The 25,895-nt window shown below is 38.2% G+C and overlaps 1 pseudogene across 1 annotated transcript in view; it reads left to right on the top strand.

Moving 5' to 3' along the window:
* LOC149556373 (tryptophan decarboxylase 2-like) overlaps positions 1 to 25,895 on the top strand; it is a 377,028-nt pseudogene that overhangs the window by 59,694 nt on the left and 291,439 nt on the right. Inside the window, exons 7-8 of the transcript XR_016364544.1 lie at positions 8,801 to 8,965; positions 19,018 to 19,074. The product of XR_016364544.1 is annotated as a tryptophan decarboxylase 2-like (transcript). The remainder of the gene's footprint in view (positions 1 to 8,800; positions 8,966 to 19,017; positions 19,075 to 25,895) is intronic.

The raw sequence follows: 25,895 nt of genomic DNA, 5'->3' as shown, positions 1-25,895 counted from the left end.
GAGAAGGACACATTCCGTTGATTGAATGGCTGATGAACGGGAACCGACTGCTGCCAAACTCATGGCATTACTGAGGGAACTTGTTAGGAATCAGGCACAAATCACTGATATGCAACGACTTATGGAAGAAACTCTCAAGAAGTTGGTGGAGAACAAAATATCTAGAGAACAAAATGGTCACATCGCGGACTCGATGTCAGGTAAATCAAACCCTTAGCCAGCATGCTCTTGACCTTCCATGCCGACTTTTCCACTACAAATGGAGGCACAACACGGAGAGAGACAACCAACCTTCGAAGAGATGACAAAAGACTAGAAGAATGCAAACCTTGAAGAAGATATATCCTACAAAGATTACGCAGATTTGATAATGAGATATTCGGGAGGCGAAAACAGAGGATACTTTAACGATGATCTAAGGAGAAAGTTGAGTAAGGTAAATCTATCTCCAATTGACGGATCGGGTTCCATATCAGCGCAAGCGTGGGTAATGAAAGCTGATACCTACTTCCAGCTGAATCCTATGCCAGAAGAAGCAATCAAATTTGCCGTGTTGCATTTGGAGGGAGTTGCGTAGGAATGGTGGCACCACGGCAACATCACATTAGGGCATGATCCAATAAAGACTTATGTGGAATTCACGGAAAAATTGATAGAACGATTTGATGGTAAAGATCCGGAGCATCATCCTCATCCTCTCGAAGTTACACACATTCTAAACTACCGATATTTCCGAGGGACAAACCTCTGCCCAAGAAGCCGTCGTTGGATGAAGCTACCAGATAGGAACTCCGAAGGAAGAAATTGTGTTTCAATTGCAAGGGACCTTGGGAGCTTGGCCACCGATGCCTCGGGAAAGGGAAGATCCACTACATTGAGTTCGTATCTGATGATGAGGACGAACACGAATATGAAGAAATGCCGACTAAAGATAACTCACCCCACAATGACACCAACATCAGTTCGAATCGTACAAAGAGAATTGCCACTCTGTTACAACGCAGAGGAACCATTGCCTTGGCCGGTAGCCCGAGGTGCACGGCTTTTCGTGTACGGGGTACCCTTCAAGGACAAAGTGTTACGGTGATGTTGGATAGCGGAGCTACTCTAAATTTCATAAACTCATCCTTGATAAAATGAAGAAGTCTCCCTACGGAGGCGCAGACAGGTTTTCAGGTCAAGGTAGCCGGAGGGACTTTCTTGCCCTGCATGCACCTTGTTCCTCAGTTGAGTATCACTATGGCGAATCACATGGTGATTGAGGACTTCTTCATAGTGGACCTGACCGACATGGAAGTTATTCTTGGCATACAGTGGATGGAGATGCTTGACAAATACACTCAGAGTTTCAAATGGATGGACTTCACTTTTGTGGTTGACGGAAAGAAGGTTGTCCTCCGAGGAATGGCAAATGAGGGTCCAAAGGAAGTTTCTGCGCATTGGATGGAGGTAATCTTTCGACACGATGAAGTGGCGTGGGTTGCGGATTGTTTTATCTCTTCGGAACCCATAAAGGGGCGTCAAACACCTCCACAAGATGATGAGCTTTAGGATATTCTAAGTGGACACGATAAAGTTTTCATGGATATTCCTCTTGGCATACCACCACATTGGGGGTTTGAACACACTATCGAGTTGGAATCAGGAGCAAAGCCAGTCATAACCACACTGTACCGCCACCCCAAGAAATTTAAAGATGAGATCGAAAGGACGATTCAAGAATTACTAGAGAAAGGATGGATCTGTCCTAGTTCTAACCCATTCGCATCATCTGTGGTGTTGGTCAAAAAGGACGGGACGATGCGCATGTGTGTGGACTACCGCGCGTTGAACAAAAAAACAATAAAGAATAGATATCCCATTCCAAAGATAGATTTCCAAAGATAGATGAGTTGTTGGATGAACTGCATGGCGCAGTCTATTTTTCAAAAATAGATCACTGTTCCGGATACCATTAGATCCGCATGAGGGAAGAAGATGTGGAAAAAATGGCTTTCCATTGTCACTACGAACATTATGAGTTTCTGGTAATGCCATTTAGATTGACCAATGCACTTGCTACATTTCAATCATGCATGAACCACATCTTCAACAAGCAATTGCATAAGTATTTATTGGTATTCTTTGATGATCTTATTTATAGCAGGACATGGGAGGAGCACTTGAAGCATCTGGATGAAGTTCTAAGTATCATGGAGGAACGATCCCTGTTCGCCAAGCAGTCCAAATGTGAATTTGGTATGACAGAAATACTATACTTGGGGCATGTTGTCAGTAAATATGGAGTTCAAGTGCATCAGGAGAAGATTCAAGCTATCCTTGACTGGCCTCCCCCAAAATCACTCACGGATTTGCGAGGATTCTTCGGACTGTGCAGTTACTACAGGAGGTTCGTTAAAGGATTCTCTCAACTCAGCGCACCTTTAATAGATTTGACAAAGGGGTCATTCCAGTGGAACGAAAAGGCACAACTCACCTTTGATAAGCTGAAAGAGGCCATGAGCACTTGTCCCGTGTTGGCATTACCTGACTTCACTCGACCATTCATTTTGGAGTGCGACGTGTCTGGGGAAGGCATTGGAGCGGTACTGATGCGAGATAGACAACCCATTGCCTATGAGAGCAGGAAATTTATACCTGCAGAACGCCTATATTCCATCTATGACAAAGAAATGTTGGCCATTGTACATGCCCTAAACAAGTTCCAGCAGTATTTGGCAGGTGCCAAGTTTGTCGTCCGTACGGATCACAACAGTTTGAGATATTTTTTGGAGCAACGGGACTTGAATGAACGACAACAAAAATGGGTAAGCAAAGTTCAATCTTTTGATTTTGACATTGAATATGTGAAAGGGAAGAATAATATAGTTGCAGATGCCTTGTCCAGAAAACCCACCATCTGCTCATTAGACCAGATTTCAACCGACTGGAAGGCACATTTGTTAGTGGAATATTCCAAAAATACATTTGCCTATGAAATAATGGATGGTCACACCCATGATGATCAGTACAGAGTGGTGCATGACATCATCTACTATAAAGACTGGATATACCTAGTACCAAAATCCAAATTGAAGCAGAAGATTTTGAAGGAAGTACACGACTCACCTCTGGCTGGACACCTAGGTTTCCTCAAAACTTACAGAAGTCTTTGGAAGAGGTTTTCATGGAAAGGACTTAAAGGGGACATGTTGTAGTATGTAAGAGAATGTACGGTCTGCCAATAGAACAAGTCCGAACATACTCTTCCTGCTAGGTTGCTACAACCTTTGCCAATTCCCAAATATAAGTGGAAAAATATATCAATGGACTTCATAACAGGTCTTCCCAAGGTGAACGGAAAGGATTGTATCTTCGTGGTGGTTGACAGATTGATAAAGTATGCACATTTCTTCGCCATCCCCTTGGAGCTTCAGGCTGCACAAGTTGCCGATCTGTTTTTTAGAGAAGTTTTTTGTCTACACGGATTACCTCGAAACATTGTTAGTGATCTCAATGGACGATTTGTCAGTATATTTTGGACAATTTTTTTCGGATGGTAGGGACAAAATTATCACCAAACATGAGTTACCACCCGCAGACGGATAGTCCAACCGAGATTGTGAACAAATGGCTCAAGGGCTACCTTCAAAACTATGTCTCGGCACAACAACGAGCATGGGTAAAATGGATCCATCTGGGGGAATATTGCTACAATACCATGTATCACATGTCTATCGAGATGGCACCATTGAAAGATCTGTACGGGTACAGACCCCTCTCTTTCATTGACACAATTCTGGGTGATAGCCGCGCACCAAGGGCGAGGGACTAGCTTCAGGAGGGACAAGACATATTGAGGTGCTTGAAAGAAAACCTATAGCGCGCACAAAATCAACAGAAGATGTACGCCGACAGACACTGAATAGGGAGGAGTTTCGAAGTGGGGGATCTGGTCTATCTTTGGCTCCAGCCATACCGACAATCTTCATTAAAGGGAACAGGAAAGGAAAAATTGAAGCTATGATTTTATGTCCCCTATCGCATGGTTTTGTATTGGTGAAGTAGCATATGAACTGGAACTCGTGGAGGGAAGCTGCATTCATAATGTCTTCCATGTTTCCTGTCTGAAGAAAGCCATAGGACAAAATGTCACAGTTGCTACCGACCTTCCGCCACTCAATGAAGAAGGAAAGCTCATTTTGGAACCGGCCGAGATCTTCAAAGTACGTGAAAAGACCCTACAGAACCTCACTGTAAAGGAATACTTGGTATGCCGGCGACACCTACCATTGGATGAAGCAACGTGGGAAGGCGAGCACGTTCTCTAGCATCCGGCATTGCATTTGCTTGAGGACAAGCAAACTTTGGGACGGGAGGACTATAATGTTCTCATTATAAAATAAATAATAAATTAAACTTTGTAACAGGCCGATTGATTTAATTTATCTCGGACCCATTTTTATTTTGTTTTTGAAGATTGCATCACCCTCGGAAGGGTTTTCCTGACAGGTATTTAAGCACGGCTTGTAGGAAGTCTGTAGGTATGCTTTGGATTATATTTTCTCTGTACTGCAAATTCCTGTTGGAGTTCGGGATTGTTCGTCATTTCGGAAGTGAAAGATCTTCCCTATTTGGCTCATGCGGTTTCGGTGGGATCCAACCCTCACCCTATTCCCTTGTTGCATGTATCTCTTCGCTCGGATTTGGCAAATCCGAGCACCATCTTTTGGCAATTATCACTCACATTCAAATCTCTATTATTGTGTGGTTTTTTTTTTATCAGGATCTATTGTGTTTGTGTATGAACAAGAGCGTATTCTGTTTCGATTTTGATACCTATCTATGTGGCTTCTTGACATTTCTGTATTGCTCATACCTTGACCATATGTCCTCCATCCTTCCAAATCATTGTACGGCTTCTGCCCTTCTTGCCACTGTACGACTTACTATTGTACGGCCTCCAATTCATCCATACGGTCTTCGAACATCACCGTACGGCTGCTTACTTCCTTGTACAGTCGGCATAGTACTTTGACCTGTCTCCTTGTTCCCGTATGGCATCTAATTCCACCATACAACTGCTCCTCTCTCATGTATGGCCTAGCAAATCTCCTCCATATGGCATAGCAATCCCTCACCGTACGGCCTAGTTAATTTCATTGTTCGGGCCATCCAATTCCTATTGTACGGCTTAGTGATACTTACCATACGATCTCTGTAACCTTTGTACGGACTCCTGTGTGTCATTTTCTCATACCTACACCGTACACCATCCGTACGACATCCCCTTGTAGGGCATACACACCATTATCTGATTGATTCGTTTACCAGAGGAGGTTGGAACCATCACATTATATCATTAATAATATGTTATATATATTTGTTTATTTATTTATTTAACTTGATCATTTGTATATTTAATATAATAATAATGATTTATTATGAGACATTGTTTGAGGAAGGGGCATTATACTTTTGGAGTCAATTTGAAGTTTTGAAGGCTTTGTTTTGTAGGAGGACAAAAATTTATGGTTAGTAGTGGGTGTAATTACTTAGAGTTGAAGACCCTAGACTTCAGTTGTGAGTGTTTTTACTAAATTTGAGAGTATCCAGTAAGGGACTTTGTGCCTTATTGGTTATTTTGATTGAGTCGTCATTCGAGACAAGCCCAAGAGACTTTGGGTACCTATATTTGTTTCACAAAAATATATAAGTAAATTTCTGTCTTTGGTGTTGTTCTTACATCAACCCAAAAGCAACTGGTATTATTGTAGCAATAGAATCTTTATGTTAAGTTTGAAGCCATAGTTGCATGCAAGTCATTCTTGAAGAAAAGAGGTATTGATTAAGAGAATCGCCCTTTTTGTAATTTTTAGTTAAGTTTCTATTGGAGCCACCTATGGTAAGAAGGGGGCCTCCCCTATTGCTGAGAGGAGAGAGAAATCTCATTAAAGTCACAATTTTGTAAGTTTTAGAAAGCGACTTACAATTTTTTTAGCCAACAATATCTTTCCCATCCTTTTTGTACAAACAATTCTAGGTGATTAGTTTGACATCCCATGGAGAACTTTCTTTTTCACTTCGGCAAAAAAATTCAGTTCTATTTTCTAAAGTTTCTGTGTGAATTTCTCAAGGGAAATGTAAACATTGGACTCCCAAAACTATATTGTTATCTTCTCTGCCAACAACCTAGAATTCATTATTTACTTTGTGGTTTCTCAAAAGATGCTTAGTTCAAAATGTTTCTTCATGTAAGTTAGAGTTAATCCATCAACAATCATTATGTGAAATTCTTCAAATTCCTCCATCTTGAGGCCTTTTCTAGTGTACAAATCTTCATTAGTGAAATTGAGGGTTGCCCCACTGTTAATAGTCCATGAAGAATTTACTGACTTTTGAAGGGATATTTAGGAGTACTTGATAATGTGGCAGAGGTACTGCCCAAAATAATGTCTTCTCGCTCCTTACATTTAGGGTTATCTGAAATGTCCCTTTTCTGATTTTGTATTATATTTCCAACCTCTAATCAGATCTTTAAGATCAAACAACTAATATCACAAAGATCCACCAAATTTCTCAAGAAACCCCAAATCGGGTATGCTGAAAATAGTGCCAAAAGCTTCACAACTTCACAAATTATTAATAAATCTGAAAATGGACATTTTTACAGAAATTTCAGCAGCATAACAACCTACAAAATGACATTTCCAGATCCGTATAGCCTTTACACAACAGTTCACAAATGTAGGACAAAAAGTATGCTCATCGGGCTCCCGAAATTAACACAAAAATGCCCGGAAACACCACAAAAACACTAATAATCTATCTCAGAAGTTTAATCACATCCCAATACATATATTCAGCTCTATTTTAACACCTTAAAATCTGAAATACAGCAGCAACCCAAACTGATATGAAATACTCAACTGTAAACACCAAACTCATACAAAAAACACACCCGAAAACCTACAAATCTGCACTGTTCAGCACAAAGGCAAACTCTGTATGAGCATGTACATGGAATGGCTTCAAACTCCCGTCCTTAGCCTTCTTGGAAACCTGCAAACTCCCGTTCTTGGGTCTCCCTGGAAACCTGCAAACTCCCGTGCTTGGGTCTCCTTCTCTACAGGTTTGGCAGCCTCTGAAGAATAACAAAGAATGAGCAAAAATCAAGTTCTGGAATCCTCCCAAAATGCCTCCAAACCCCTTAAAAGAGGGCATAACTGTAACTCACGTCCAAGAGAGGTTAATGAAACATATTTTAATAATAATTTTCATTTATTAGTCCAACGGTTTCCAAAGATTAACCCCCTTTTTCTGAAACTTCACTTTCTTGGGCCTGCCTGCCTTAGCAAAGATTATTATTTTTTAATTATTTGAAAAGGGGACATGACAAGTCCTCCCCTCCCAAACATTGCTTGTCTTCAAGCAATGGCTGAACAATAAACCAATCAATCTACCTAGATCCCAAATGTAGTCATGAACTATACTACTACCAATTAACACAGGCTCCTGCAATATCCCCTGCAATATGACCAAGAGGAATCCGTAATCAAACTGACAATTATAGCTCAACCAAACTCCAAAATCACCACTACCACAGTCAAAAACCCATGAGACACAAACTCTTAGAACATCAGAACCCAAGTAAAGTGGACAAATCAAACTACCAACACAATAAATACCATCAACGCATCCCACTGGTCTATACGGAATGTACAATCCAACTCTGCAACAATGGTGAATGCTCTCGAATGAAACTGTACCAAGTATGGAGAATCCACACACTGTACAACTCCTGCAGTCAACACAACTCTGCAAATCACCGGCCACTATCTCATAACCATAACTCCCATGCACTACATGAACAAGTGATACAACCCACTGTGACTGATCACTAGCTAAGTCAGGAGATGTCATAGCCAAAGGAGTAGAATAAATAACAACACCCACTGAAGCATCACTCCCAAACTCCTGCTCTAAGTCACATATTATCAAGCTGTCAACTGCAGAACCTATCACCATGTCATGCCCATCACAACTCTCATCTTGAGGCATCAAACTGTCCCATAACTGATGATAAGCACTAGGAACCAAAGTACATCTCTGTATCATCATGAGACATGTCTCTATGATTAATCATTATTAGTTAATATATATTAACAATATAAATCACAATATTATATATAATATATTTTATATATAATATAGTATAATATATATTTATAATATTATATATATGTAGTATATTATAATATTATATATATATATATATATATATATATAGTATCTTAAGATTTAATCAATCTGACTGTAGCTATAATCTTAACAAATAATTTGAAATTGGTAATCCTCTTCAATGCTTAACTCCTCCTTATATAGGCACTAGAGGGAACTATTATTTTGTTCTCCTTTTTCCCTCAAAAACTTTTTTTTTAAGGAAGGGTCGAGAAAGTCTTGTAAATAACATTGCTTTTGGACTTCAATCTTAATAACACTTTTTGTCCTTATTTTAGGAAAACAAACCTTTATAATGCTACATTTTGGAGGAACGTAAATTAAATTATTAAGTTATCTCACTTTCACCACCCCGTTAGTCTACAAGAATTTAATTAACAGGTTAAATGTCTCCTTATTACTCGTAGTTGGAAATGGCACATATCTTTACTTTTACTATTATTTTTTTATTGTTTAAATTGGGTTCTTTTTACTTAATTTCATTTCTTGTCTCCTTTGTAAACAACAAATGATCAATTTTATATATACAGGGTCTTAGGTATCCAAATTAAGTATTATTCTTGGTTTATTTGTGCAACAGGATAATGGCATGTGGTTCCATGTTGATGCTGCATATGCTGGTAGTGCCTGTATTTGTCCTGAATACCAACACTATCTTGATGGCGTTGATGCAGCAGATTCTTTTAATATGAATTGTCACAAGTGGCTTCTTACGAATTTCGATTGTTCTGCTCTTTGGGTAAAGGTGAGGATTGTAAATTTTAACTAGTTTGTTAATGTGTAGAAAACTTTTGTAAATAACAGAGCAATTGACATGTGGTGTATGTGTAAGCTTCCATCGTTATTTCATTTTTTAAGTCTTTCTTAATGACTATCACATCTGCTTTTCAATGTAATTGTTAAAAACACAACAGAACATTCTTATGTAACAAAAGTATTTCCTTTCTTTCTATGAGATACTGTACATCGAAATATTGATGATAAAATATTAGGAATGTTTGTTTTCTCCAAAGTTAATGTTGAACCTCAATAAAGTTCAATACCTACACTTTTTGATATGATTGTTCAAAACATGATTTTCTAGGTCAATTTATTTGATAAACATTAATATTGTTGTAAAATGTTAACACTTAACTTTTTTGTTGAACCATATTTTATTTCTACAACGATTATTTTGACCATACGTGTTATCATGATGCATAAGTGATTGAAAAGAAGTGAAGTGTTCTATTAAGGGAAAGGGAAGAACCATAAATTCAAAGTGCCCAAAAGTCCCTTTGAAATTAAATTGCTGCACATTTCTTATTAATTCTCCACATATCCAAGGGTAGTAAATATGAGTATAGCCTGATACTCTAAAAATTATATCATCCTTAGACTTAAATCTTGAACATCAAAATGAAATTGATTTTTCTTACCTTCTTCCCACAATTAGCATTTTAATATGAGTATCTCCATTTGGCAATCATCTATAATCTTGTCATCAATTGTGAGTCTTAGCTCTCAAGAACTATCCATGATTTGTAGACTTTGGAACATGGTTAAAATGCATAACGACCCATATAAACTTCAGTTCAATATGATGAAAGAAATGGGGAACTCTATAGCATCATTAGAGACTGAAGAGAAATTTCTTTCTCCCAATCTTGAGGATTTAGCAATAGCTTGAGCTCGGCGATACCCTTCAGTCTCAATCTTTTTTACTTCCCAAATCCCATAGGACCCTAACTGATTGTTTGGATGAAACTGAATTTGGTGGGGCTTCCAAACGATACCTCGGCCTACATGGCCTGGTAAAATTATCAAGTTGGTTAATTGGCAACTTAAAACAAGCAAACAATATGGCTGTTCACTTGTTCTGTGGACATACAGTTACTAATTTACTAAAGCACAGTAAACTGGTATATACATGCATGATTGATTCAAATGAGTTGTTAATTCAGAAGATATAACAGTCTTTTTTAATTCATTCAATATTTCAACACTCTTCGATGAAAATGGCAGAGGGAATGATTTTCCAATGACATGGTCCCTTTTCTTTAGCTACATAACAAATATATTAACTTACCAATGTTTGCCAAGGAATTCCAACCATCAGCAACTATTCAAAATTAATTCAATCAACTAAAGTGGGATAACACAAATACTAATTTGTCGAAGGAACAATATAACTAATGTAAACAATTATTAATATATGTTTTAGCTAGCTAAATGGCCGAGCTTTGTGCTTTAAAAATGGGTATGAAATTAGCCAAATCAGTGCAGATCACCAGGCTACAAACAGGTGACTTCAATCTAATTCAGTTTAGTCAATACGAGCTTCCCAAACAATGAAATCATCTGAAATTGGAAAGTAGAACTGATAATATGACAGATTGTCAACCATCTCAAAGAGCGTGAACACATTTCCATAAACTATCAGAGAAGATCTACAAACAAATCAGCAGATCGACTGGTCAATGAAGCGATCACAGAGAGCAACGGAAAAAAAATGGATTAGTAATGATTTTGAGTTGGGAGTCAGGACAGATCATTGAGAAAGGTTCTCCTGCAAGTAATTAATAAGAGAAAAATGTGCATTGCAACATAAGAACAATGTCCAAAAACTTATATAGAATGTTCAATAAATGTGCATCAAAGGGTTTAGTCAACTATTACATCAAGTACAAGACTAAATACTATGCCACCTTGTTGCACCCATCCTCAACCCTCCACAGATTCTAGCACATTTAAATACATTCATGTTCCAAACTTATATTATAGTCAATCCAAAACCACACATCCATTGTGGGCATTGTCAGAGAAGCAAATGTTGTCGGTAGAAATTGTGTATTAGCCGACGGGTCCCTTCGGAAAGGAAATTGTGTATCAGCCGACGGTTCCCTTTGGAAAGGAAATTGTGTATCAGTTGATGGGTCCCTTCGTAAAGGAAATTGTGTATCAGCTGACGGGTCCTTTCGGAAAGGTTTTTGTTATTTAGCGACATGTTGTATGTGGCCGACGGACCCCTTCGGGAAAGTTCTTTGGAAAGTATTTATAACCCCTTCGGAAAGCATTGCATTCATCTTATCATGGAAGCATAATGTAATATCTTTGGCATATGCGAATAAAATAAGAAGTTCTGCTATTCATATCTATTGTTTGTGCGTTGATTTCTTTACCCAGTACGGTAAACATTTGGCGCCATTGCCCGATGGACCTGGTACGTAGGTAGGCGGATATGAATTAAATGCTGAATCAGTTGAACAAAGATAAGACTAAGCTGAAGGAAAAAGGTGACATACGCGTTGCGCAGGAAAATTTAATTCTGGCTCAGCAAACAGAGCGTCGAAGGAGATTTCAGAAGATTGCTGACGGAAACAAGAGTGCGGAAGGATTGTTGAAGGAGACTCGACAACGGCTTGATTTGGTGGAAGAAGCGAGGGACGATTTCCTGAACTTGCATACGCCACGGGAAGAGAATCTTGACAGAAGGAGATCGACTCGCACGGCTCGGAGTGCTGAAGGAGCACGAGCGTGGAGTGACCTCTTCGTTCGAGATATACTTCCGGAACGAACAACTTCGGTTGACGAAATCTCTTCTTTACCAAATAGCACGGAAGTCGAAAACAACGCGGGTGTTAGAAATAGCACGGGTGTCTAGAACAGCATGGGTGTTGGAAACAACGCGGGTGTGCATAACAATGCGGGTGTCTGAAATAGCGCGGGTGTCCAGAATAGGGTAGGTGTTGGAAACAGCGTGGGTGTGCAGAATAGCGCGGGTGTCCAAAACAGCGTGGGTGTCCATAACAGTGCAGGTGTGCAGAACAACGCGGGTGTTCAAAACAGCGCGGGAGCTCAGAACAGCACAGGTGCTCAAAACAGCGCGCGAGTGCAAAACAGCGCAGGCACACAACAAAACCCTCAACATACAGTGATAATGGCAGGTCCGAAAGAAAAGTTGCTTAAATTTGATGGTGATGAAGCAGCTTATCCCATTCGACATTGTAAAACATGTGAAACGATCTGTAGGGCAAATGGCATAACAGATACAAATGAATGGATCCGACAATTTCCCGCTACCCTATGGGGTGTTGCGATTGATTGGTTTACTGATACTGATCCACAAAAGTTAAACAGTTGGGATAACATTAAGAAGGAGTTCATCGCAGAATTTCAACTTCCGCGCGACGATAATGAAATTGTAGTGGAGATATTCAATACCAAGAAAAAGAAGAATGAAACAGTACGGGTCTTCGCTAGGAGGTTGAAGGACTTAATCAGTAAAATGGAGAATAAGCCAGCAGATGGGCTCTAGAAAAGATGGTTCATTGAAGGCCTTCACCCGAAGCTGCGGAAAAAGATGAAGATCGTGCCACCATCGACATACATTGAAGCGTACAATTGGGCAATGAACCTCGAAAGTGACCAGAAGACAAAGAAGAAGAAGAAGAACAGCTCGTCCGATTCAGATGACGATGCATCTTTAGGGGAAGATAGCAGCGATGACGAGGTAAGCAACAAGAAGGTCCGTGCCCTCTAGAAGGACATGATTCGAATGATGGAGTTCAAGAACATGAACAAGGAGACTAAGGGCAATGACCTATGGTGCACGGAGTGCAAGAAAGAAGGCCATATGAAGGGATCCGGGCTGAAAGATCAATTTTGTGAGATTTGCTAGATTATGGGACACTCGGTAAAGGAATGCCCTTTCAATTTGAAAACAAGAACACCGCAGCAAGTGTTCCTGACACAAGAAGCTTCCACATCAGGAGGGAACGGAAATGCAAACATTGATGGTGCCACTTCGAGTGGGTACAGGAATAATAGCAGAGGGCAAAATAACAACAATAGCGGCAACAACAATAATGGCGGAAGGAGTCGAATTCAGTATGATGCGAATGGTCGGCCAGTTGTTCAATGCCGTGCATGCAATCTGTGGGGTCACTTTGCTCGAGAGTGCACAATGGCGAACACACCGAAGTTGCTATGTCGATGGTGTGGACCGGGCGATCATGACGATGCTAAGTGCCCGAAGTCCGGAGTAAACTTGATTATCGTCGGGATGGACGAGGAAGAAGTTCTGGCAATCACTCGGAAGCAAGCAAAGCTATACCCCGATCCTACGGAGGAAAAGAAGAGACTGGAGAAAGCACGGGCAGAGATCCAAAGAGCAACGCAGATAGAAATGGCACACCTGAAGGACACGTCGAGTACCTCTGTACAAAACTGCGCAGAACAGAATATTGTATAGCAAATATTGCAAGCCGAGATACCCGTCAGGATAAATGATCTGTTGCTCACTATGCCTCAGCTCCGATCGATACTCACAAACATCGTTCCCGTTGCTCAACTACCAGAAGAACATGGAAGGAAGCAGGAAAGTGGAGCAAGTACAGCGGACAAAAAGGAGAAGGAAAGTGGCGCAAGTGCAGAAGATTTGATGCTGTTAGCTCTTTCATTCGGACGCTATCCAGCGGTTGTTGAAATGGGCATTCTTGGAACTGTGCTAACGTACACGATCATGGACGGAGGGTCTGGTGTCAATGTGCTGCTAGAGGATACCTGGAAAAAGTTGGGACAGTCGACATTGTGGCCACCTACCTTCCAGTTGTTAACAGCCGATCAACATGGAATCAAGCCATTGGGAGTACTCACAGCGCAACCAGTGACGATTGGAACACAACCGTTCCTGTTGGACTTTGTCGTGATCCCACTGAAGCGAAGAGGATATGATGCCATTCTGGGCCGGGGGTGGCTGATACAAGCTAAGGCGAAGCACGATTGGAAGAAAAATACTTTATCACTTGAAAGCAAAGGGCAGAGGTATGTCATCGATCTACACACTGAAATGGTCGGGGAAGAAGCTCTATTGTCAGATTTTGAAGAAGAGGATGAAAGGAGGCACAATATGGAACCAGATCAGGAGGGAGTCCTGTGGTTGGAAGGAGGATTGATAGACGATGATCTGGATTCAATGAACGGTCTTTACCACCGGCAGATAGAGGACTACGAACTCTTTCCGAGTTGTAATATGTTAAGGATCGATGAAGGTAAAAAAGAAGGAAATGAATGTCCGAAGGAACACAAAGAAGCCAAAGAAGGAAATGAATGTCCGAAAGAACACAGAGAAGCCGAAGAAGGAAATGAATGTTCGAAGGAACAAAGAGAAGCCGACGGAGGAAATGAATGTCCGAAGGAACATGGAGAAGCTGAAGGAGGAAATGAATGTTCGAAGCAACACAGAGAAGCGGAAGAAGGAAATGCAAGTATGACTGAAGCTGAAGGAAGGAACATACAGTACGAACCTAGAAGGAAAGATTCCACTGTACGACCGCGCACGAAGACAGTATTACGTTGAACTACAGATATAGCAGAAAGGTGTTAGTAGCAAGGAGGACACATCATACGGTCTGCACAGGAAACAAAGCGGAAGGGTTCAATAAAAGTTGTAGCAGTATAGTGTGAATGTGTTATTGACAGACAGAAGGGGTAGCTGATGGAGTCCATGGTACGGAGCTTCGGGAAAAAACTGGGCGATATGGAAAACCGGATTATGGAGAGATCGTGTACCTTAAATAAATTTGATGAGCGACGATTGCAGGCACAGGGGGCCACAGAGGGGACACAGAACAGGTGCAAACCATGGCACGATAGACACTTAAAATTGAGCAAGTTCCAACCAGGATAGTGGGCATTGAGGTATGACGGATGGAACGAGATCAACCCAGGCAAGTTTCAAATGAAATGGGTCGGACTGTATCAGCTTCGGGAAGTGGGTGATAACAGAGCAATAAAACTATGGATGCTAGACGGAAAGGAAGTTGCCGACGCAATGAAGAGGTCGAAGTTGAATGTCTACCATGATAATGCACCTTCGTGGACGAACAACTGAGAGAAGATTGTAAGTACTGTATATATGTAAATATTGTACATAATTGTTCAGAAAAAAAAAAAAAAAAAAGTGAAAAGAAAAAAAAAGTGAAAAAAAAAAATGTAAAAAAACACTGTACAGATTTTTAAGTACGGATTTACAACCTGCTCACCGTACGGTTTTTATTTAAAGATGGTGTACGTTTTTAAGCTTTTGGAGTTGGAGTACGGTTTTTTAAGGCTGCTTATTGGAGCACCATATGGATTTTAACACCATCAATGTACGGATTTTCAGCTATTTTAACCATGCACCGTACGGACTTTATGACAATTGCTGTACGGTATCTCAGTACGGATTTTCAACAAAAAGTTATGGTACGGATTTTTAGCATAATGACCGTACAGATTTTTTGGGGGTTTGGATTGGTACGAATTCCTACATGTGCTGTACAGATTTTGAGAAAAGCCATTTTCCTGTACGGATTTTTTAAGGAAAGCAGCGTACGAAAGTTGCAGTTGGGAATGCGAGGTGATTGTATGGATTTTTCAAGCATATCCTGTGTACGGATTTGGATTGCAAGATCACAGATTCTAAAGATTGGGGTGCGGTTTTTGGATGGCTTAATGCGGATTGTGTGAAACATGTACCCTTACTACCGTACGCATTTGATAGTTCCTATACGGATTGTAGGAACATTACCAGGGGTTTGCAATTTATCCTACACATTTTTTCTCCGGCGTATGGATTTGGGAAGGCCTGTAACTTGCAATTTCTATACAAATTTCTCAGGCAAGACTTGGTGTACGAATCTCATGGTTTGGGCGTACGGCTTTTGCATGTGCTAATTTTGTTTTGGCGGCGAGGGGCACTGCCCCTCGACCCCGCCGGGGGCGTTGCCCCTTGGACCCCTAGTCATTGCGGATATCAATCGTGGGAAGTGTGACCAGTTGATGAAACCTAGAGCTGCTGCAGGCATAGTGTGTCAGAGGTGGAAAGATCTACGGAACAAGCATTTTGAGAGGGGTGTTAAACTTGGAGTAGGTGTTGGCCATGAAGCTGTCTTAGTGGATGCAGGAAGATCTCGAGAGGAGTTGATCATCCAGTTGAAGGCAGTACAGCGACACTTGGTTCAGTGTACTCGGAATTGGAAGGCAGAAAGCGGCATAGGTGGCTATCAGGGTCAGATGTCAGATTGGCTAAGGTGACAGTGTTGAAGACCAGTTAGTCAGTCAATGTATTTTGGTTGTTGATTTGTCTCGGAGATTTTGTAATAGTCATCAGGAGATGACTTTTCTTTTGGGGGGGATGATGTCGTCGGTAGAAATTGTGTATCAGCTAACGGGTCCCTTCGGAAAGGAAATTGTGTATCAGTCGACAGGTCCCTTCGGAAAGGTTTTTGTTATGTAGCAACATGTATGTGGCCGACGGACCCCTTCGGGAAAGTTCTTCGAAAAGTATTTATAACCCTTTCAGGAAGCATTGTATTCATCTTATCATGGAAGCATAATGTAATGTTTTTGGCATATGCGAATAAAATAAGAAGTTTTGCTATTCATATCTATTGTCTGTGCGTTGATTTCTTTACCCAGTACGGTAAACAACAAAGATGCATGTGTAGGGATGCTGAGCATTGAACCAGTGCTATTAGGCTTTCCATGAGAGCCACACAAGATTGAAAATTAAAAAAAAACATTTCTATTTTGTCCAGACTGCTGAAGATCATTTCAATTCATGAAAACATTGTTGGCTTGTCCAAATCAATGAGCAGCACTGCAGCTCACTGCCCTTGTTGACCTCCTAGCTTGCTCACCTGTGATGCCGATGATGTGGCAAAGAGAAACACTAACTCAAATATAAGAAACGTAAGAGTATATGCAAAGTTAATCAATTGATTCTCATCATATAATTTCTAAGAGTGGAAATAATCCTAGAATGGTAAAGTGCCTCAAAACTAAGAAGTGATTTCGTAACCCCATGCCAACATTAAATGCCTAAGAACAGATAACATTTGGGCTGAACTAGAAACTTGTAATTTAGTCACTTGATTAATGTAATCCCTCATGGGTTTTCAATCAATCTTTAATGGATCAAGGTGTAGGTAGAAGGGAAAAAATTGAAGACTAAATGACACACAATTGGCATAAATTACTTTCTTCAGAAATGGAGATATAAATCCTGTCAGGGGCATTCCTTCACTCTTAAATGCTGTTTCTCCCCATCCATGATTTGACTTCACAACAACCATGGTGACTTGGATCCCTTTGAGTGGAAAAGAGGTTGATCTACTTAAATATATAGTCCAAATGGGATAAGAACTATACAATCGGAGAGTCAATTAGTGTGTTTTCAGCAGGTGACACTGCCATCAAATGATTTTCATACAAGAGATGCCACTGATATTGACAAGATCTTTTTTCTTGCTCTAGGTAATCCTTAATATTATTAACTTTTTGATCATTTACTATGGTAGATTCAAGAGGTCTTGAAGAATTGTCATCTCTCCTTGGAGAACTAAATTGCTGCCTCAATGAAGATCAGATGTGAAGGACTTCTTGTTAAAACTATAAGGATTCATTTCCCATTGTCAATGCAAATACCTAGAAGTTAACAGCACACTAATGAACTTATAACAGAAAAAATAAGAAAACTGCTTCTAAAATAGATAGAGAAAATGACTCTAGAGGAGATCAATGACAAAATTCTTAAAAATGTCTGCCATGTTTCTATAATTCTTGATGAAGTATTAAGGGATAAGATTTCCACTTTGTTTTCAACAAGCATCAAGCTAAAATAGGTAAGACAACTCATTGCTTTCCTTTTATACCCATTGACTCTAATTTTGGCTTTGTTTGTGCCCAGCCTTCGAGGTAGCTGATCTTCTGTAGTCATTACAATGAAACCATGTATCCCAATCTGCTTGCCTCAAACTGTCTTGGTGTTTTCCTCCTACTCTACCTACACAATGAAACCACATATCACCAATCTACTCTCCTTGAACATTCTTGCTCTTTTCTTCTTGCCTTACCCACTGCTGAATGAGCCATTACCATCCTGCACCTTGAAAACTAACAACTTTATGTTTTGGGACAGGATACCTCAACAAGTAATTCCCACTTTAACACAAGATAGTGACTCTTAATAAACTCAAAGGATAGTCCTGCCACACAACCCGAGTGCAATGAGGCCAGCAATATTAATATTTCTCTAAGATCTTATGTATAAGTCATGCAGGTATAAAACATGGAGCAAAATAATCATAGGATTCTTGCAATCCAATAACCCAGTCATCAAAGGATGAAGGAATGAAGGATAATCAGATAACAAAACCAGATGCCTCAATAGCCTGAATGAACTGCAATTCTCAGTCTCTGTTATCAAAGTATCCTATGAGGGGATGATTAAACAACAATTCACCCTGTGGACTATAAATCATCGATAGGTTGGTAGATCAGTACCACAGCAGTCCAGAGCGATTGAGAAGACCCAGGTTTGAGCCCCAGATTGCCTATGGAAATTTACAATGTACCTTGTATGTAACGATTTCTTATCATGACTGCAACAACTCACGCTTTTAGGATTCATTTTCTTGTTCATATTATTCTAATTGGGGATTTTGGAACAACTATTCTTTTAGACATGTGCTCTCTTACAAAAGTTGTTAAAAAATATTAGACATTGTAATTTTAAAATTTTTGTATGTAAGTGAACATTGAGCAAGATGTCTCTAAAATTCTAAGATGAAATTCAACACAGGAACTGCAACTTCTGATTATAATTGTGTGCTGATCATTGTGATATAGAATGATGTATTTTTTGCTTTAGTTATGCAATTGACAGTGGTGAGAGACTACTTAATATATAAATTCTTGTTGCTTGCACCAAATTCATAAATTCGGATGTCTTGATAAAACTCCAACTCATCCAACTTGATTTTTCTCATGTAGGACTCAAGTGCTCTGATTGATGCTCTCTCTACAAAACCAGAATTTCTTAGAAACAAGGTAAGTAAGATATAATTGCAATACACGAGAGATGGAGGAGTAAATGAACCATTGCATTAGAAATCATTTATATCTTTCATGCATTACAAGGGAGCTTCTTTTTGTGCTTATATCCAGAATGGAACAAAGTTGAGACATGAATCAAGAAAATCAAAAAAGTTAAGAATCAACATATCATCATTAATATTCCATGTAAAATTTATAAAAAATCCTAAATAATATCCATGTAAAAATTTATAAAAAATATTAAATAATATCAATGTAAAATTTTATAAAAAATACTAAATAATATCCATGTTCCAAACATGACATTTCCCTCAACATTTCCATTTAATGAAGTGTATCACTTCCATATTAGATTAATTATTCTGATGTTTTCCCCACATACCATTGCAATTACCAACTGAGTGGAAAACAATGTGGGGATTTTTATTTTGATAGGTAATGGGCCAATGCCTAGATTAATTATTATTTATTGAAATTAATTATTATTATGTGTTGAGGTTGAGTAGACTCAAACCCAAGACTTCCCACATGAGAGGCTCACAAGTTAACGTTGTGTTGTAGGCTCTTGCCTACAGAGAATTTTTTTTTGACACAAGTATAAATTTTTACAATGGGCTTATGTGGCAAATTCTACAGTTGCAATGTACATGGAAATATTGATTTATAAATGTGAAAAATTACATTGTATAAGTGGTGAAAAGTTGAACATTTACAAAAAAATTTCTTGTACTTTCTAACATTTGAATGTTTGTAGTAGTTTTTAACTTTTTCTACATAGGAGACATCTAAATTCTGATGTTTTAAGCTATGATAAAGGGAAAAAAAAAACTGAACAAGATGTAAAACTTCTGGAGATTGGTTGGTAAATGGTCTGAAGCATGACCTCTTTAATCATAATCTAACTAGTAAACAAGAAGCACAGGGAATCTCTATTTCAATAGTTTCTTCATGAATGTGGGTTCGAGTAGCATTTCTTGAAACTTAATGAATATTTTTCCAAGAACATGTCATATGCTTGTGAAAACAATCTAACACATCCTAAATGGAGGAAATACCCAATGTGACTTGGAAAAAGGCGAAAACTTACAAAATGTTTCATCAATAAGGTGGAAGTCAATCAATAGACAGAATTCCCTACAAACTAATTGAATTGAGATTCTATAAAAGATGTGAGATCTCAAGATTTTAAGCAGCATTGAATTGTCACATTTATGTCAAATATGAAATCCCAAGAACCTAGATATCTTATGACAAGATAAAGATTATGAGTTGTTAATTTTGTATGCATAGAGGAGTAAATATTGGGATAGTGCAACATGGGCTCAGTTACCTCCCAGAACGAGGGGGATGCCATTAGTTTTTAAAATACGGTATGGGGGTCCTTAGGGGTGGCAATATCTGCATTCGGTTGATAATTTTTTTAAGGCATGTACACATTTTAAGCATTATTATTGTTTCCTTTTGTAGCATTACCGTTTGTATTTGATAAGATAATTTTTGCTGATAAAAACATAGAATTTTATGGAAAAATATAAATTACAACTTTATCAGTGTACTCAAGCTCTTTTAGCTTTTGGTAATCACATATCTGCACTTCAAGAAAACCAAGCGTAATTTACATGATAATTTGAGAAATTTCTATAAGAAGTTTCCTGATTTTCATAAGATGTGTCTAGGAAATGTGTAAATATCTAAGGAAACTTCATTTTAAGTCTCCTAATGTATGGAGATCCTGATTTGGTTCTCCAATATGTGGATATTTTTCTAGTGTGGGAGATCAGTACCAAGGTTCAAGGTATGAGACCTCTAGCAACTATCTCTTGTTTTGCTGAATTGAGTTCAGAAAAGTAAATCACAAGTTTAAACACTGTATTGTCAGACATGATAAAATGACATAGGAAAATTGCTGGTTCATGATTAATTGCATTCTTTTTTAGTAATATTACTATGCTATTGGTGATACTTGTAAAGTTTATTACCAGATTTTAATTTGATTGCAGACTGATGCACAGTTTTGTTGTAGGTATGAACACTAATGTCAATGAACTGATTCACTTCTAGAATCTATAGAAGTTAGTGCAGTAATAACAGAGATAAAAACATATTATTGAACTCAGAATTTCCTTCGATCCTTTGATGTGCTTACATTAATACATTTTGATGCCTTGTTTACTTAGGTAGATTGGTATATATATCAAGTGGAAGGGTGTGGGGATGAATGGTCATGTCTCCGAATGGAGACATCGGAGACATGACCATTCATCCTCACACCTATTCGGAGGTAACTAATCATTCACGATTTGCTATTGACTTAACTAATGTATAACAACGTATTACCAATCATTAAAATTTGTGGCTCGATATAAGGATAGATCAATAATGATCTAAATATCAAAGGAATCAGAATTAGTTTTGAACATGCCTTAATGATCTCAAAAAATATATGTCATCAGTTTCAAACTATGAATGATCACATACAACACGTACGTATGCATATATGTATAATAGAATGTGCATCATACTATTGTACATATATACATATGTATATGCTGATCACAGTAATGTCAGACCAAAGCTACATGCATTAACACTCCCTCTTAGCTAGGGAAAACAAAGTGCATATATATAAGTTCTCCTTATTTGAAAAAGTAATATCCTTTAGATAGATATAAGAAAATCAAGTCTCATGATATTCTTTCTAGTTATGGTATGTGCACAGATATCAAGTCTCATGCTATTAAAAGATCATGGTATAACTATAGATATTAAGTCACATAATATCCACCATGAGTTTGAACATATTGATCTTCAACAAATATCAAGTCACATGATATCCATCAACATGCTTTTTTTTTTAACTATCATGATTTTTCCATGAACATCAAATCAGATGATACTCATCATGATAGTAATCTAATAATTATAAAGTCGTCATCTTATATTGTTAAAATCAACATTTCATTATAAAAGATTGTCACCTTTTAATAATGAACATAGGGTAGGCCCATGAGTCATAGAGTCACACATATGACAAAAGAGTTTACACTTTAAACATCTTTATTAAAATAATATAGATTTACAAAGTTGAGACTCAATCTCATAAACTTGCATTTTAACCAAGCCAAGTTTCTTCCTCAAATGATCAACCTTCACTTTAGGAAAAGCCTTGGTGAGAATGTCAGCTGTTTGATCACCTGTATTAATATATTCCAACTGAATAAGTCTTCTTTCCACCATGTCTCTTACGTAGTGGTAAAGAATTTCTATATGCTTGGATCTATCATGAAATACTAGATTCATAGATAACTTGATACAATTTTGGTTATCACGGTGAATAGTGGTAGGTTTCATAGGCTCACAAAACAAGTTAGAAAGCAACTTTTGAAGCCACACTGCTTCTCTAGCTCCCATTGCTGCTGCAATATACTTTGCCTCAGTAGAACTCTGAGCAACTGAAGCTTTCTTTTTGCAGATCCAAGAGATCATAGATGATCCTAAGCTGAAACAACATTCTGATGTGCTTTTCTAGTCTTTTACACTTTTGGCCTAATAAGAATCAGTATATCCATTTAACTTAAAGCTGGTATTCTCATATTTAAGTTCATACCCAATAGTACTTTGGAGATAACTTAATATATGCTTCAAAGCAACAAGATGAATCTCATGAGGTTCACATATGAACTGACTTAATGGATTCACAACATAGCAGATATCAGGTCGAGTATTTACAAGATACATTAGGGACCCAATTATCTATTTGTATAAAGTGGGATCAACTAGTCTAGATTTAGCACTTGCTTCCTTTAGCTTGTGTAAGTTGGTTTCCATAGGTGTGGACATAGGTCAATAGTCCCACATTCCAAATCTTTTTAAAATATCAATAGTATACTTCTTTTGATGTAGAAAGATATTCCTAGACTTCTGACGTACTTTCAAACCAAGAAAGTAATGAAGAATTCATAAGTCCTTCATTTCTAATTCAGAAGCCAAATCTTTCTTACACTAATTAACAAGATGTTCTTCCTCTAATCAAAAGGTCATCAACATAAATAATTAGAATTAGCATATCACCTTTAGTTACTTTAAAGTAAAGATTTGGATCAGCCACATTCTTGTTGAATCCAAGACTTAAAAGGTATTTGTCAATCCTTTCATACCAGGCTCGGGGAGTCCGTTTGGGTCCATATAGAGCCCTCTTTAGAATACTTCTTCCTCACTTTTTCCATTTAGAAAAGCAATTTTTACATCCATTTGATGGGTTTTCCAACCTTTGGTTGGTGCAATGGCTATTACAACTCTAACTGAGGTATACTTGACAACTGGTGCAAAAGTTTTTTTTAAGTCGATTCCTTCCTTTTGAGAAAAACCTCTAGCCACAAAATTAGCTTTATGTTTTTCAATGATACCATCCACAGCATACTTAACTTTGAAGAGCCATTTTGAAGACACAACAAATTTTCCTTTAGGTCTAGGAACTATATCCCAAACATCATTTTTTAGTATCGACTGACACTCTTCGACCATTGCATCTTTTCAAGCTTGATGTTTAACTTCTTCTGAATGTAATGTCCCCTTTCTAGCATTCATAGCATGATGTGTCGTTAGCCTATTTTCCCATAGTCCCATAGGCTAACTAGGACATCAAAGGGACTTAGAGGCCATTTGACCTAGACAATTTCAGTTGTAGGTGTCTCTGAGGGGTTTTGAGGTAGTTTTAGGCATACTTACTATTTATAGTAAGTCATTCTAGATATGATTGGACATCCTATGGCAGCAACATGTCGATGGTAAATGTTAAAATCGACAAAAAGATTGATTTATGATTTATTTTGCATTAATAAAGTCACTTTATAAAGTTAAATTCAAATATTTAACTTTTCTAATGCTTAGACTATAGTTGGTGGGAAATATTTAAATAAAAGAGTCCCCTTTATTTTATAATACATTTGGAGACATAAGTTACATAAGGGAGTTATGTTTATCACTTGTTTAGTTTGGAGAGAATCTTCCTGGGGCTTTGAGGACGAAATCCCTCTTAGCTATTAATCTCCACGCTGTTGCAATATACAGTCTGGGGGTTTATTTGGTGCCTGCAAATCAGAAACTAATTTGCAAAGTGAATGGTGAACAGTGACAACTCTACAGTGTCGAGCTACAGTGCCAAGCTACAGTGATAGCGCTACAGTGCCGAGCTACAGTGATACGGCTACAGTAATTGCTATCTTGTTGGAAATCAGATTGTGAGGTTCAGCAGCAGGGTACAGTGCAATTTCTGGACCAGTTTGGGAAGCAGTTCGGGTGTCTCTTCATTAGCATTCATCAACAATGATTTGCATCAATTTCCAGGTTCCAATTTAATGTGTTCAGTCTTAGGAATAGCAATAAGAGTGTTTTTACTGATCAAAAAATAGTACAGACTGTAACAATCCAGCATATGTGTTAAGATGAGTCATTGTTATTCATTGAAAAAATATATATGTATTTGGAATGTCATAGTAAATGTGAAGTGCATTGATGAGGTCTTGACATTTTAATAGATTCATTCTTCATGTATTGGAGTTGTAACATCTAAATGTTGTAATTGGCAACCCTCTTGAAATACATCATTGATTGGTACTGTTCTTACATCACTACATTTTGGCACTGTTATTACATTAGTTTACTTTGGGTTTGTTGGACAACAAATTTTTGAGTACGGTATTAAACCTTAACAGTACAAATCAGTTGCTTGCCAAGTGTTTGACGGAGTTCCCATAGTACGTATTCAATTCCATTCTACAGCACTACAGGTCAGATTGCATGCCAAGTGTTTGACAAAATTTCGTACTTCAGCATTGGTAGTTGTTAGTAGTTTTTAGTAGGGATCTTTACATTGAAGTACTTGAAGGTTCAAGGTTAGGACTCTCACACATCAAAGCATTGTATGTCAATTTTCTAGGTCTTTTGCTTTCTCGAAAAGTCCCTAAAGGTGCTGCAAATCCATCTCCTTCCTGTATAATTTTCCTTGCCCAAAGTGGTCTCTTAGAATGGTCAAGACTCTATATCCTTGTACTGTTTCATTGAAACCAATAAGAATTCCTTTTCTTCTAGTAGGTTCTAATTTTGTCCTTTTCTCCTTAGGTACATGAACATACATAGGACATCCAAATATCCTTAAATGACTGATGTCAGGTTTCTTTCCTACAAATGCTTCTCCAGTGGTCTTATTGTCCAAATATGAGTGAGGACATCTATTCTGAATATAGATTGTTGTATTAGATGCTTCAACCCAAAATGACATGCTCAAGTTTTGGTAAAAAATCATAGCCCTAGCAACTTCTACAATAGTTCTGTTTTTCCTTTTAGCAACTCCATTTTGTTGAAGATTGTAGGGGACTGTGAACTCCCTCTTAATTCAAACAAGTTTGCAGAACTCTTTAAATATTTTTGAAGTGTACCTTTTCCCATTATTTATTCTCAGAACTTTAATTTCTTTCCTAAGGAGTTTTCAGTGATTGTTTTGAATTCTTTAAACTTAGAAAGAATCTCTTCAGATTCTTTGCACTTAAGGAAGTATATCCATGTCTTCCTCGAAAAATCATCAACAAATATCACATAGTATAGGAACCCTTCTATAGATGATAAAGACATGGGTCCGCATAGATCAGAGTGCACTAGTTCCAACACATCTTTACTTTTGCTCAAACTATGAGGGAATGACTTTCTAGTGTTTCTCCCTAAGGCACAACTTTTCCAGGGTTCATTATGAATATGGTTTAATTTGGGCATTCCAATTACTAACTTCTCCATAGATATTAGGGCACAAAAGTTGATAT

Source organism: Cupressus sempervirens, chromosome 5 (genome assembly GCF_028749045.1).
Source record: "Cupressus sempervirens isolate cs-2001-9-10 chromosome 5, ASM2874904v1, whole genome shotgun sequence".
NCBI classification, from domain to species: Eukaryota; Viridiplantae; Streptophyta; class Pinopsida; order Cupressales; family Cupressaceae; genus Cupressus; species Cupressus sempervirens.
This window is presented reverse-complemented; position numbering and strand designations above follow the sequence as displayed.